The following is a 16,191-nucleotide window of genomic DNA, read 5'->3' on the forward strand; positions in this document are numbered from 1 at the left end:
ATAATTGCTCTATCTAATAAGCATTGACCAGTTGACATTATTGTGGTCAAACAAATGACAAAAAAATATTCTGAATGATGAATTCAGATTTTCCCCATACCTGTCACTGTCAGGTAACCTGAGGATTCCCAAAACCGAAGTGGTTCGTCTGAAAAAGGTGGAATTTACAGAATAAATGACGGGTAACAGGTCTGTGGATAGAACAAACATCCTCACCTTCAAACTGGTAAAGTAGTCCAGACAGAAGAACGTCTGTTATCCAATGTAGCTATGCAATCTGGGAACCAGTTCAGGTAAGACCTTGAACTTGAAGATGCAGAGCTTTGATTGTCGGTACGACAGCAGCCTGTTGTTGAAGTGATTTCAATATATATGGTCCTATATGGTAAACACTTAGTTAAAACAAGTGTGAGAGCATTATTTACGTTTAAAGAAGGACTGGGTGTTTCATTTTGTCCTTTTCTTTGTTTTTTTTGGTGGGGGGGGGGGGGGGATGGGATGGGATGGGATAAGATAAGGGTAGTCCAAATAATTATGACGTCGTGAAAGGCTATTATACTTTTTTTCTTTGAAGTCTTACTGAAAGGCTATCATAATGTTTTTCTTTGACGCCTTAGTAAGGCGTCGAAGAAAAAAAATTATTTAGCCTTTCAAGACGTCATAATTATTTGGACTAGGATTCTAGGGTTGGTCACCAAGTGTGCAGTGGGTGGTAAGGGGGGTGCTTGCACGTAAACAATGTGAAATAAGACATTATTTCATGAACGTTGCACAAAAAATAAATACTTTGTTGTGAACCTTTTTCTGACTGAGTCACAGTCTTCTCTGATTGGCGGATCCTATTCCAGGGGTTGGAACCCCCATTTTTTTTGTCGATCAATGCATTTGAATGGGGACATATAGTTGGAACATCCTCCCACCTATGTCCTGTGTTGGGACCCCCCCCCCCCCCCCCTTTTCAAAATGGCTGGATCCGCCCCTGCTTCTTGTATATATTAACTTTATGTTTTACATTGTGTACTTGATATTTCCGATTTAGTATACACATTTATGATATAATTGGTTTACAGCTTTTAAAAAAGTATTTCTTGACGATCCCTGCCAATTTAAGTGTTTGAATTTTATTTGAAAAATACTGAGCTCGCAAAATAAGCATTTGAAAATCACGATGCACATCAATTTAAATTAGCAGAATACATTGCACGAGGCAGCTGAGTCTTGTAAGACTGAACAGAGGCGGATTTAGGGGGGGGGGGGGCAGGGTGCCCAGGCCCCCCCCTTTTTCAGAAAATATTTGGTTGGTTATATAGCTATATGGAATCACTGAAGCGTGACGGAATCCCCCCCCTAAATAGGCAGACAGTGGGCCCCCTCTTATGAAAATTTCTAGATTCGCCACCGCTGATCGTCAAATTAAAAAGTTAAAACATGTTGAAAGTAAAATAAAAACACAGGTTGCAAGGTGAAAGGTATAGATAACGGACCTACCATTTGGTTTTTAAGGGTGGGAAAGTGGGGTAGGATGAAAAATTTTGTCCTGCATTCTATAAGTTGTATTTTTCACTCTGCCTTTTTTTTTATTAAAATTTAGAATGGAAATGGGGAATGTGTAAAAAAGACAGCAACCCTACCAGAAGAGTGTACTAGTGAACTATCTAGTTCATTAGTTTATCCTGCCCTTTTTTACATACATATAAATAGATCTTAATAGTCATCCTGCCTTTCTTTTGGCAAAGTGTCTCATCCCCTATTTTAATCATTTTTTTAATTCTCCAAACTCCTGTCCTGGCCTTTTTCAAATTTCATCCTGATTTTTTCATATTATAGTCTGCATGTAGTTGCATAATGTTATTAATACTAAAACCTCAGTCTATATCAAAAACTTCATATTGTATGAGGGTCTGGATGGGGGGTCTGTTATTCTGTAAACATTTAATTTTCACCCCTTTTTTCTCTAATCTTCAAAAAATTAACCCCTTTTTTCTCTAATTTTCATTTTTTTTGCCCTTTATTCTCTAATCTTAATTTTTTAAGGGCATTATTCTTTAATCATTTAACCCCATCCAAACTCTCTTGTATATATTCCAGACCATATGAGTATTTGAACTACACCTATATTCGTGTGGTGGGACCATATGTGTACGGTCCGACCAATATATATATATGAGTATACTCAATACAGTCTAGTTAGGACTAACTGGCCCCTATATGTATTTCGACCCTAGGGGTTAATTTTTGACAAACATTTATCAAAATCTGTTATTGACATATACAAACATATATTTCACTCATTTAATTTTCATAATATTAATATTATGAAAATTAAATGAGTGAAATATATCATCATATCACCAACCCTAATAATCTGGAAACAACTATTATTAGAGTAACAAAGCTACCTTATTTATTCTTTGCACTAGTTTTTGATACATTTTTATTATATTTTCTCTATGTGTTTTCAAGGGATTTTTTTTATAGTTTTTGTCATGTATCGATCTGTGGAGATTTTGTAGAAAAGTTCCTAAATATTCTAAAATATTTTCTTCCAACATTATGTTTATTCTGATAACTTCAATTTCAGCCGGCATAATTCAATCTGGTGTATTAACTGACATGCTAAATGTACAGGAGCTTAACAGAATAAAGCTGTGATTAATATAATGATACTGTTCCACAACATTTTAGGGTCAGAGAAATTTAATGCTTGATTGGGAGCAATTATTTGTGGTCACTTAAACTGAAGAAATTTATTGCTTTTAATTGATTGACCATGTGCAGCTGGTAAGCACATAATCAGCTGATTTACTAAAATAACATTGATTACCTTGAATATTATTATGGATTGAGATAAATTATAAACAGCAATAAGGTTCAGCAAAGTAAGATCTACAAGTAGGGCAACATGACCAAAATGGTCAATTGACCCCTGAAGGAGTTATATTTTATTTAAAGAATTTTTCGTAAATTTTTGTAATCTGAAACTACTGGTCCAAATATATGTACATGGAAAATATATGAAATAGATTCAAAGGAGTAGGGGCAATAAAGGTCATTTTTTTTCGTCCAATTTTGCTTTTTATCTTGAAAACTATAATAATAGATAGAGAGAAACTTTGAAATGCAAAAATGACCAGAAAAATACTCTTTTGTGTGTGAACTTGAAGCAAGAGCTAAATTATAAAGATCATAAAGATAGAGAGAAACTAAACAGACTTCATTGATCAGCAATATAGTTACGTACGATACAATTTTTTTTTTAGTAAAGAACACGATGTATTAAAAAAACATACACAATATAATTTAAATCATGCATGCACATGTATATATATATATATATATATAAATCAAGCACATGTATATATATAAACTTTTCTAAACATCAACCCAACAATGTTAGATCTGTTAATTTGCTTTCGCAAATTGTTTTTTTTAGCTCTCAGAGAAATTCAAACTCATGCTACTGAGATATTGTAACACCAAATCGTCTGCACTTTATCGGACGGGCTACATCACTTGACCATCTGGGCTTCACAAAAATGAAGCTTTCGGTGGCCGGGTCTCCCTGTTACCTTTCCTCCTGAGTTTTTATTTAACGTTGTAATACAGTACGATATATAAGGCATGAACATGGAATGTATATATATATACGACCTATTAGTCAAATGCGTTTTGTTAAAATATACTTTTTCACTTTTTTGGTCTTTTGGAAAACGTTGTTTGTGCTGTATTTAGACCCTTCTTCAACGAAATTTGTTTTACATGCACACGTATAATTTGCTGTTTTAATCCAATGCAATCATAGGTTTGAACATAGTTTTTAATTAAGATTTGTACATGTACATATATATGTCAAAATATTCACTTCAAACTATCCTGAGCCAGTTATTTCAAGACATTAATTTACATTTGTATATAGTCATAATATGCATTAATTTATAAATTCTTTATTTAAAGAGGGTAAACTCAGTTAGTTACAATAAACTAATCTTCCAATTAGAGAATGATGTGTTACTGTTAAACTTCAAACCCACTGTTGTTGAACTTTTAAAGAAATATTTGATTAAGAGAATTGTTGACATTATCTTTTTATATTATATTACTGTATCTAAACTTCAAAGTGTAATTTTTAAAATAACTTGCCATTTTCTTCTTTGAACTGTTTTCTTTCACTGCATGGTTCTTCACAAAATCACCACAAAAACAATATTGTAATAAATTGAAGATATTTATAAGATGTGTATTCTTGATGAATTTCAAACTACATTTTATTTTGCTCTACACATTTTATGATGTCCAAGTAATGAGGTCATGACATCAATATGAATCCATATAGTAACCAATGAAATAAAAGAGAAATTCATTTTATGTCTTCCTAGATCTTTGGATAAAAACAGGCCACATTTACTTGTACATGTTGTGTGTATTGTACTTAAATATAAAAACACCAGTAAATGTTATACATATATATCATGTATATATACTCTCACCGCATTCAATGTCACTGATTCAATGGACTTAATTAAGTATAATGGGAATAGGTCTATTAGTGTAAATAAAAGTGAAATAATTAGAAGGATGTTAGTATTGTATTTCACAATGACCATGATGACATACAGGAATAGAATTTTGAAAATTTTATTGTAAGTAATAATTTCATACAATAATAATGCGAATTATAATTATGATAATTGTATATTTTTTTTGTTTTGTGTATGGTCTCCTTAAAGTTTTATTTTGAGGAGGATTAAGGGGGATGGGGCAAATGGGCCCGGGCATTCCCTTTTTGATAAAATTTTATAATTCCCTATACAATTTAAAATTCAAGAATTTTGTACAAGTATGTACCACTTGAAAGTATATTTGACATGGATGAGAGTTTAGATGGGGTTTACAAATTAGAGAATTATCAGGCAAAATGTACAGAATTAAGGTTAAAAAAAAATAGGGAAAAGAAAGAAAACTAAAACTAAATAAATATTAGAAAATTTAACAGGGTGCTGAAATGAAATATAAAAATATAAAAATAGAGATCAAAGAAAAACAATTTAATATATATACATGTCTTAAAGAATAAAGATACATGTATACAGAACCCCTATCTAGACCTTAATAAATCAAGCCATATAAACATAAATGACAAATACTCTGATAATTGTGATAAGGTCAGACAGGAGTTTGTCTGCAAAAGATTCATAAGTAACTCGATCTCCAAAAAAAAAAATGAAAGGCCAAATAATTTACAAAATTAAAAACTTTGATAATCAAGAGAAAAACTGAGAAAGACATGCATATATCTATGATTCCATGACATAAAATACAAAACTTAGAACCTGAAATTGGAAAATTATAAACAGTCAGGGGCGTTACTTAAACAAGTGGTTTTTTCACGTTACTTATATAACAGGGGCGGATTTAGGCGGGGGCGTGGCGGGCGTGCGCCCCCCCCCCCCCCCCCTAAAATTTGTAAAGCATGGGTTTTCTTCAACTTGTTTGAGTATCAGAAGAGACCATTCAATCTTTTTTACCATTCAAAGTATATAAAACAGTCAGTTTAACAGAGTTTTTGTAATCAATTTCTTTGATAATCGAAGTTCTAAAACATCCCTAGCCCTTACTCCCTTTCACAATTCCATTATGGCACGGTCAAGAAAACAGTCCAGACGAGATGCTTTCTTAATGTCCTTAATGAAAGATAGAAATACTGTTTCAAGTGAAAGGTTAGTTTATAATTTGAATCTCTGTGTCTTTATATATTTCTTACTTGCAACCTGAAAATTTTGCCGAGTTATGTACCGTATTACATCCATGGGAACCCCAGAAAATAAACACAACTTCGCAAATGCATCTCATTCTGATTTTAGTGGTTTGTGGCAAACACATGTATATTAATTCTGGCACGACCACCGAAAATCAAAACAAGTAAAAACAAATAGTATGGAAAGGACAATTAAAAATCACGGCGGAAAGTAGAAATCTTCGTTTGCAAAATCTAATACTACTATTGGTCAGGTGAGCTGTTGTGATCTGTGTCGTCTCACTTTGCTTCCGTCGGTCCGCCCGTCTATCTGTCAACTCTTCACATTTCCATCGTCTTAACCAAGTTTGTTGGGGCTGGTGTTATGGAGTGTTAAAGTCATTCTTAAGTGAACCGTTTCATTTCACATTATCGAAACCATGTAAAATTGGCTTAAATAGACACATTGACGATCTGCATACAAGGGTTATTTATTTGTGCTATGTTTCTGTATTTCTTTTTGTCACAACTACTAGCACCATGTCTTTCAAGGATTGGTTGAGATATGTATTACCTGATATTGCTCTATAGATCATTTTACAACAAGTGCTGGTGCATGTCTTGATTGTAGATTGGTTTGCATAGGAACAAAGAATCAAAATAAAATTGTCTTCAGCTTCTGTTTTTGGGCTGCAGCGTTATAAACAAATATATATGCAATATGAATCTCTTAGTGCATAAGTTAGGGGTGTTAGGAGATTGTTGTAGATTTTTATACGACCGCAAAATTTGAAAAAATTTTCGTCGTATATTGCTATCACGTTGGCGTCGTCGTCTGCGTCGTCGTCGTCGTCGTCGTCCGAATACTTTTAGTTTTCGCACTCTAACTTTAGTAAAAGTGAATAGAAATCTATGAAATTTTAACACAAGGTTTATGACCACAAAAGGAAGGTTGGGATTGATTTTGGGAGTTTTGGTCCCAACATTTTAGGAATTAGGGGCCAAAAAGGGCCCAAATAAGCATTTTCTTGGTTTTCGCACTATAACTTTAGTTTAAGTTAATAGAAATCTATGAAATTTTGACACAAGGTTTATCACCACAAAAGAAAGGTTGGGATTGATTTTGGGAGTTTTGGTTCCAACAGTTTATGAATTAGGGGCCAAAAAAGGGCCCAAATAAGCATTATTCTTTGTTTTCGCACAATAACTTTAGTTTAAGTAAATAGAAATCAATGAAATTTAAACACAATGTTTATGACCACAAAAGGAAGGTTGGTATTGATTTTGGGAGTTTAGGTCCCAACAGTTTAGGAATTAGGGGCCAAAAAGGGACCCAAATAAGCATTTTTCTTGGTTTTCGCACCATAACTTTAGTATAAGTGAATAGAAATCTATAAAATTTAAACACAAGGTTTATGACCATAAAAGGAAGGTTGGTATTGATTTTGGGAGTTTTGGTCCCAACAGTTTAGGAATAAAGGGCCCAAAGGGTCCAAAATTAAACTTTGTTTGAATTCATCAAAAATTGAATAATTGGGGTTCTTTGATATGCCGAATCTAACTGTGTATGTAGATTCTTAATTTTTTGTCCCGTTTTCAAATTGGTCTACATTAAGGTCCAAAGGGTCCAAAATTAAACTTAAGTTTGATTTTAACAAAAATTGAATCCTTGGGGTTCTTTGATTTGCTGAATCTAAAAATGTACTTAGATTTTTTATTATTTGCCCAGTTTTCAAGTTGGTCCAAATCGGGGTCCAAAATTAAACTTTGTTTGATTTCATCAAAAATTGAATAATTGGGGTTCTTTGATATGCCAAATCTAACTGTGTATGTAGATTCTTAATTTTTGGTCACGTTTTAAAATTGGTCTACATTAAAGTCCAAAGGGTCCAAAATTAAACTAAGTTTGATTTTAACAAAAATTAAATTCTTGGGCCTCTTTGATATGCTGAATCTAAACATGTACTTAGATTTTTGATTATGGGCCCAGTTTTCAAGTTGGTCCATATCAGGATCCAAAATTATTATATTAAGTATTGTGCAATAGCAAGAAATTATCAATTGCACAGTATTCAGCAATAGCAAGAAATCTTCAATTGCACAGTATTGTGCAATAGCAAGAAATCTTCAATTGCACAGTATTGTGCAATAGCAAATATTTTCAATTGCACAGTATTGCACAATAGCAAGAAATATCTAATTGCACAATATTGCGCAATAGCAAGAAATTCCAATTGGATTTCAATTGGAGTTATCTTTCTTTGTCCAGAATAGTAGTTGAATCAACTTAAATCATTGTTTTATACAATATACAATGTATATTCACTTTTACTACCAACTGATAGATTAAAACAATCTTTACCATTCAGTAATAACAAGCACTTTTTTTACATTTTAATATTTTATGATGTATTTAAATGAGTAGTTATTGTTGCAAACTTCATTAGAAATTTGAATTGAGATCAGTTTTGAAATAAGGGAAAGGGGGATGTGAAAAAAAAATTGGGGGGTCAATTTTTTTCATTTCAGATTTCATAAATAAAAAGAAAATTTATTCAAACATTTTTTTGAGAGGATTAATATTCAACAGCATAGTGAATTGCTCAAAGGCAAAACAAAAATTTTAAGTTCATTAGACCACATTCATTCTGTGTCAGAAACCTATGCTGTGTCAACTATTTAATCACAATCCAAATTTAGAGCTGAATCCAGCTTGAATGTTGTGTCCATACTTGCCCCAACCGTTCAGGGTTCAACCTCTGCGGTCGTATAAAGCTGCGCCCTGCGGAGCATCTGGTTCTAATTTGTAGGAGACCTTGTCATCATAACTCGAAGGTTCTTCGCGGAACAGAAACATATTGTTTCACCTCTCTCCGTCAATCTGTCAGTCAGTCACTAGTGATTGTAGATTGTTGTCAGAGTGGATTTAGGTGGTTTCTTCTTGAAATTTTAATTTCTCGCTTATTTTATCTCACAATAGTCCAAAATACCTAGATTCCACCCCTTTAAAAGAATATTTCAATAATGTTACCTCAAAATATTTTCACCTCGCTCCGCTCGGCGAATATAAAAGTTTGCGCTCCCCCTAATCCAAAATCCTGGATTCGCCCCTGTATAAGTAATTTTTGTTTTTGAAAATAATAAGATTACTTAATCATGTTAATAGAGTTATTTTAAATTTGAATAGAAACATAGATTAAATGTAGTTTGAATGAGTTTTTATATAATTTTATATGATACAATAAAGAATTTATTAGATTGGAGAGTATGGAGATAAAGGTTTATAATGACAAAAACATTACTTGAATAAGTTATTTTATACATTTTTTTTTTAGCTCACATGACCTGAAAGGTCAAGTGAGTTTTTCTCATCACTTGGCGTCCGTCGTCCGTCGTCCATCGTCCGTCGTCTGTAAACTTTTACAAAAATCTTCTCCTCTGAAACGACTGTGCTAAATCTAACCAAACTTTGCCACAATCATCCTTGGGGTATCTAGTTTAAAAAATGTGTCCGATGACCTGGCCATTCAACCAAGATGGCCGCCATGGCTAAAAATAGAACACAGGGGTAAAATGTATATTTTGGCTTATATCTTTGAAACCAGAGCATTTAGAGCAAATCTGACATGGGGTAAATTTGTTGATCAAGTCAAGATCTATCTGCCCTGAAATTTTCAGACGAATCGGACAACCTGTTGCTGGGTTGCTGCCCCTGAATTGGTTATTTTAAGGAAATTTTGCAGTTTTTGGTTATTATCTTGGATACTATTATAGATAGAAATAAACTGTAAACATCAATAATGTTCAGCAATGTAAGACCTACAAATAAGTCAACATCACCAAAATTGTCAGTCAACCCCTTAAGGAGTAATTGCCCTTTATAGTCAATTTTTAACAACTTTTCGTCATTTTTTGTAACTTGTACAAAAATCTTATTCTCTGAAACTACTTAGCCAAATTTAACCAAACTTTGCCACAATTATCATTGTGGTATATAGTTTAAAAAATGTGTCCGATGACCCCGCCTACCGAACAAAATGGCCGACATGGCTAAAATTAGAATATAGTGGTAAAATGCAGTTTTTGCTTTATATGTTTGAAACTAAGACATTTAGGGCAAATCTTTCAAGATTTAAATGTCCATCAGAATCAGATCTATCTCCTCACAAATTTTCAGATGAATCCGACAACCCGTTGTTGGGTTGCTGCCCTAAAATTGGGAATTTTAAGGAAATTTTGCAGTTTTTGTTATTATCTTGAATACTATTATAGATAGAGATAAACTGTAAACAGCAACAATGTTCAGCAAAGTAAGATCTACAAATAAGTCAATGCATGATCAAAATTGTTAGAGGACCCCTTAAGGAGTTATTGCCCTTTATAGTCAATATTGAACAACTTTTCGTCATTTTTGTAACTTGTACAAAAATCTTCTTTTCTAAAACTATGAGCCAAATTTAACCAAACTTGGCCACAATCATTACTAGGGTATCTATTTAAAAAAAAGTGTTTAATGACCCCACCTACCAACCAAGATGGCCGACATCAGTAAATACAGTAACAGGTGAGCGACACAGGCTCTTGAGAGCCTCTAGTTTTTTAGTAATAACACTTATTTAAGAAACACATGTAGTTGATTTGGGTTAGCAGAACTTTATAAATAACTTGAAATCTTAATTAATTCACAAGTATGTTAACTTTCTATTTATACCAGCCTACCTTCAAGATTTTGGAGGAAAATGATAATTTAATAGTCCCTGAAGAGACCAATCTAAATTTACCCAGATTAGTATCCATATGAAAGATAAGTGATAATTAAGTGCATCAAGAAGTTAATTAGTGTTTCAGAAGAAATTTATATTTCATGGGGAAAATAACCAGATGACTGTGAAAATTTGTTAAAGCTAGTAAAATCTGCATTTTTGGACACCTATAAAAATAATATTTAGAAAAGTTACCTAATATATAAGTAGTATTGAAAATAGCCTGGTTTTCAACATAACTTATATAGGCAGTTTTAAATGTTACTTGTTTAAATAATGCCCCTGACTTATGATGTTTTGTTTGCTTGTCAAAAGTTTTATTTTCTATTTAGCTCACATGACCTAAGAGGCCATGTGAGCTTTTGCCATCCCTTGGCATTAATTGTTGAATCATCCATTAATGTCTGGTGTACACTTTTTCATAGATCTTCTCTTCTGAAACTACTGTAATTAATTAATTTTAACCAAACTTTGGCTAAATGATCCTAATAGGGTATCTAGTATATATTTTGTAATTTTTAGCTCAGTGAGGCCCGAAGGGCCAGATGTGAGCTTATGCCATCACTTGGCGTCCTATGTCGTCTGTCGTCGTAAACTATTTAAAAAATCTTCTCCTCTGAAACTACTAGGCCAAATACATGTACCTTCAAACTTTAACTAAATGTTCCTAAGGGTATCTAGTTTATAAATTGTATCCGAAGTTTTGATCCATTGACAAACATGGACGCCATGGCTAAAAATAGAACATACTGGTCAAATGCAGGTTTGTTAATTGGCCCCTTAAGGAGTTATTGCCCTTTAAAGTCAATTTTACACAATTTGTTGATCAAGTTTGCTAATTATATATAACATTTAAAAATCTTCTCTGAAATACAGATGAGCGATTCAGGCTCTTGAGAGCCTCTTGTTATCTTATCCTTTAATTAAGAAACACTGCATAGTTTGGTAAAAAAAACAATAACTTTAATATTTAACGTAGCATTTCAAAAGTAATCTGCCTTTAAAATTAAGACCAATCTTGAAAACCCTTGGCTATTTGAAGTTATTGCTCCTGAAATAGCAAGTTCCCACAATTTATACATGTTATATATATATGTTCTTGTTAACAATGATTGTCATATTGAAAACAATTATAGATATCATAAAGATAAATTTAAAACAGCAAAATAGTAGTGTGGATCCTTATATGAGTTATTGCCCTTGAAAGACAAAATTTTAGCAGAATTTCAAGTTTCATGCAGGAAGTATGATAGATGTAGAGACATTTATTTATGTTCAGCTAAGTTTAAGATCTGCGAATAAGCTTACATTATGACCAAAATAGCTAATTGATCCTTTATAGGATTTTTTGTCCTTAAGAAATTATTTTACCAAAAGTTATGTTTTTTTGCAGATAATAATGGAAAGAAGGAATTTTAATTTTTTTTTAAGTGATAAATATGTTCAGCAAAGTAAGATCTGGGAATAGGACTTGTATTATTTAAATTGCCAATTGATCCTTCAAAGCTGTTATTGCCCTTGAAAGAATATATTACCAAATATTTTTTTCTTCGGTTTTTTGATTTTTGATTTTTTTTTTATGGACATGATGGAAGTATTATATTTCATTTTTCTTCCAATGGTCGAATATAGAAAAGCAGAAATTTAAGTAGCTTACACCAATTATAGGGGCCATTGGCGATTGGGCCCCTGCTAATTTAAGTTTTTCATAGTAAAGAAGTGTCTTCATCAGAATAACAGTTTACATGTGTTGTTTACATTAATTTCATTAATTAGTTCTGCACAGTTAAATGTTAGAAGGAACTCTTTAGTTCACATAAATTCTTTTATAGCTGTTTAACTAATTCACCAATGTTTCTATTTCTTTTGAATCCTATTGATAGTTTTTTATTGAATTTTTCACCTATTGTAGAATCTATTTTGATAAGATTCCAGTATTTCCTGAATATTGTTTGAAGTTTTCTGCTTAAGAATTCGATTGATTATTCGTAATGAATGATATATTTTATCTATTTTCAACTTTGTTCTTTTTCTAGACATAAATTCATAGAAATTGATCCAATATCCGCCTATTTAGGTGAAAATCCTAACTCTGTCCTGATTTCATAGACAGAATTTCATAGAAATTAGTCTAATATCTATCTATCCATTAGTGCATATCACAATTTTAAATTAAATAAATGTGCCTTCAAGTAGTTCATGTGTAAAAAAAAAAATGCTAAGGATAATGCTGTGGATTCATTTAAATTTTGTGGTCACATGTATCAATTATCGTGGATTATAGAAATTTTGTATTTGTTTTGTTTGGTTTTTTCATAGTCTGTATACAACCCGATGGCAAATTTATAATTTGTTTAACATTTAAATTCGTGATTCAGCTGTTTCAATGAAAACCACGAAAATTGGTATCCCATGAATAATAATGAATCCACATTGAACATTTTCAGCATGATCGAAGGTTTATAACATTCTGTTCTTATTTCAGATTGGCATATCTGTAGGACATGCAGTTAGCCTAGACAAATAGGAAGAGAAAGGTCTTTGATTTTGAGTTCTCTGTGAAGTTCAAGGTCTTTTTTAGTCTAAATTATAATGGGAAGATGTGAACGGTAAGTTTGAAAGTTTGTAATTGTGCAAAAATATGTTATTTTTAACAAAATGTGCTGTTTCACAAATAAAATCCTCTGTCTCTTAGACACTTATGTAGCAATAAGGCCACTATATTGGTATATGAAATGATTGTAAGCTGTATTTGCTTGACTGGTTAAACTGACCGTGCCTTCATTTTCATGGATCAAGTTTATGTGATATTATTAAAAAAAAAAAGCGGCAAATTTTCAATCATAAGTAAAGCAGGGTTAGTTGTTAATTTATGTGTCATTTGGGCTCTTGTGGAGAGTAAATGTCTCATTGGCAATAATGAATTATACCACATCTTTTTTATATAACATTTAAATGTTGCATTTATATATATATATTATATACGTATTGCAATCACTCATTAGCTGGCCAATTGTTTATTAGCATCCATGTTCACAAATAACTACATTTGTGCAATAATGGGATGATTTGGTGGCACCATGTACTTTAACTGTTCTAGAGTAATGCCCCTTTACAAACAAACAAAAGTGCTGAATTTTGTTTCCATTTTCTTACTTTTATAAGTTTGCCTCTGAACTAAATGCTATGAAATCAATACACAGCAATGCTTATTACCACAAAATACAGATCAAGTATGTATTAAAGGGGTGGTGTCACTTAACTGTTCTGTAGTTATGCCCCTTTAAAAATGAAAAATATGCTTATATTTATAGTTTCCGTTCTCTAACTTTGACTTGCCTCAACTAAATGCAATTAAACTTATACACAATGCTTGTTACCACAAAATACAGATCAAGTTTGAATTTTAAGGGGGTCACTTTAACCGTTCTAGAATTATGCCCCTTCACAAATTGAATGATTGCTGAAATTTTAATTTCCATTCACTTACTTTAATAAGCTTACCACAACCAAATGCTATGTCATGTATGAATAATTGTACACAATATTTATTACCACAAAATACAGATCAAGTTTGACTTTTGAGGTTGTCACTAAATTCTTTAGATTTATGTCCCTTTGAAAATGGAAAAATTGCTGGATTTGTGTTTCCTTTCTCTAAATTAAGTTTGCATAAACTAAATTTTATGAAACTTATACACAATACCTATTACCACTAAATCAGATCAAGTGTTTTCGGTAGAGTCACTTTTACTGTTCTTCAGTTATGTCCTTTTATAACTTTATATGATATGCAAGCGTGGGCATCATCTGTGATCCATTGATACATTCCCCATTTAATTTTTTGTTAAACATCAATTTTTTAATTGTTTGGTTGTCAGAGCCGATTAATGCCCCATTTGTTTGTAGGTAAAAATTGGTAAAGTAACACACACACATATATATATCAAAAAATGAAAACACCAGATTAGAAAAAAAAGATGCAGTATGATTGCTAAGGAAACAACTGCCATAATAATTATAAGAACAAAATTTAAACATCATCAGAGTATTTAGGCTTCAATTATTGAAGAAAACAAATGACATACAGTAAGCTATGAAAGGACCTGTGATAACAAATTCATTTATTATCATGATTATAAGACAGAACAAAATATGTCGGGGGGGGGGGGGGGGGGAATCATGAATATTAATATGCCTGAAGGACTTTAGAATATTGAACTTGAATTAACTTTTCTTTGTAGGATACAAAGAAATCTTGGAGGACAAATTGGTGCGAGTCTTAAAAAACACAGATTTGAAGATAAATGAAAGAAAAAGAATGACAAACATAGTTTAAAGGACTGCAGACTTCCTGATATCTTTCAAACTGTTCTTTTGGTATACATGGTATAAATGTAATATTGCAATATCATTTTATTTGTATAGGTATACATCCTGTAAATCTTGTTGGTGCCTTTTAGCTCCTTAAATGCAACCACTATTTAGTAAACATTGTCATGATTGTTGTTCTATATATGAGCTTATTAGTTATAAACTAGAGCATAGTAATTGCATATGTATGCAATCTTAGTCTTTTTAATTCAGAAATAATTTTTAAAACAAGTTATTCTAATCAGACTAATGGAATTTTATTTTGTATGTTTAACCTGTTATATGCACTTTGTCAAATTTAGCATGTTGCAAATGTGATGCAATAGAGAGCAACCTTTATATTTCTTAGAAAATGCTTTTTCTGAACTGTAATGAAAAGTATGGTTATACATAATATCCAAAAAAATTTTTTTAAGTGAGACATATGTTTTATGAATATTTCAATAAATGTTAGAAACAAGTTTACATAAAAAATTTCTTATGTATTAAAATTCTGTGTTGTAAAATCTCCAAAGATTTTTTTTTTCAGGATTTTTCTCAATATGTTTAATAAATCAAAATGCTTAATTTTTGCTTGTTGATTTTATTTTGGGATTTTTTCCGAAATGGGTAAAAAAAAATCTATGCACCAAGTGTGTGCCTGACATTAGATTTATATTTCGGGATTTTTCCAGAAATGTGAAAGAAATTATTAGTCATGAGACCTAGCATATACATTTGATTTTTCGGGATAAATCCCGAAAATATTTGAAGACATCTGTGTTATGCATTTTGTAATTAGTTTATTTTTGTCAGGATATTTCCCGAAATGTGTTTCAGATCTGTTTGTTCAAACGCTTTGCCAACATATATGTCATAAAATTTAATGTTGAAAATGATTTCGGGATTTTTCCCAAAATGTTGAAAGAAATTATTAGTCATGAGACCTAGCATATACATTTGATTTTTTCGGGATAAATCCCGAAAATATTTAAAGACATCTGTGTTATACATTTTGTAATTAGTTTATTTTTGTCGGGATATTTCCCGAAATGTGTTTCAGATCTGTTTGTTCAAACACTTTGCCAATATATATGTCATAAAATTTAATGTTGAAAATGATTTCGGGACATTTCCCGAATAAATAGTTGTCATAGATACATTTTTATCACCAATATTTTGAAACTTTCATATATTTTGGGAAATTTCCGGAATAATAAATGTAAATTTTATAAATTATAAGAATAAAAACATGGAATGTTGTAAAAAATGTGTGTTTGTTTTATGAAATCTGCATTCATTTATAGTAAACATTGAAAAAGATTATAAAAAGGAATAAAA

General features: G+C 31.6%; 1 protein-coding gene and 2 long non-coding RNA genes across 6 annotated transcripts in view; 1 reads left to right on the forward strand and 2 right to left on the reverse strand.

The window, feature by feature from the left end:
- Nucleotides 1-4,162, reverse strand: part of LOC143052952 (uncharacterized) — a 17,317-nt gene extending 13,155 nt beyond the window's left edge. Inside the window, exon 1 of one of the 3 annotated variants that reach the window (XR_012971303.1) lies at nucleotides 4,141-4,162. This is a non-coding gene — a long non-coding RNA (uncharacterized LOC143052952). Of the gene's footprint in view, nucleotides 1-100; nucleotides 266-4,140 lie in introns of those variants that run through there. The other 2 variants (XR_012971304.1, XR_012971305.1) reach the window with 2 other exon arrangements.
- LOC143052951 (uncharacterized) overlaps nucleotides 1-16,191 on the reverse strand; it is a 91,187-nt gene that overhangs the window by 29,267 nt on the left and 45,729 nt on the right. The gene's annotated exons all lie outside the window — the stretch shown is intronic.
- Nucleotides 315-16,182, forward strand: LOC143052955 (uncharacterized). 2 transcript variants are annotated; one of them, XR_012971308.1, is made up of 3 exons: nucleotides 315-385; nucleotides 12,983-13,106; nucleotides 14,742-16,182. It is a non-coding gene; the product is annotated as an uncharacterized LOC143052955 (long non-coding RNA). The 2 variants fall into 2 exon arrangements; XR_012971309.1 differs by lacking the exon at nucleotides 315-385 and adding an exon at nucleotides 4,624-4,640 and having other exon boundaries at nucleotides 14,742-16,080.

This window comes from Mytilus galloprovincialis, chromosome 11, assembly GCF_965363235.1.
Source record: "Mytilus galloprovincialis chromosome 11, xbMytGall1.hap1.1, whole genome shotgun sequence".
Classification (NCBI taxonomy): Eukaryota; Metazoa; Mollusca; class Bivalvia; order Mytilida; family Mytilidae; genus Mytilus; species Mytilus galloprovincialis.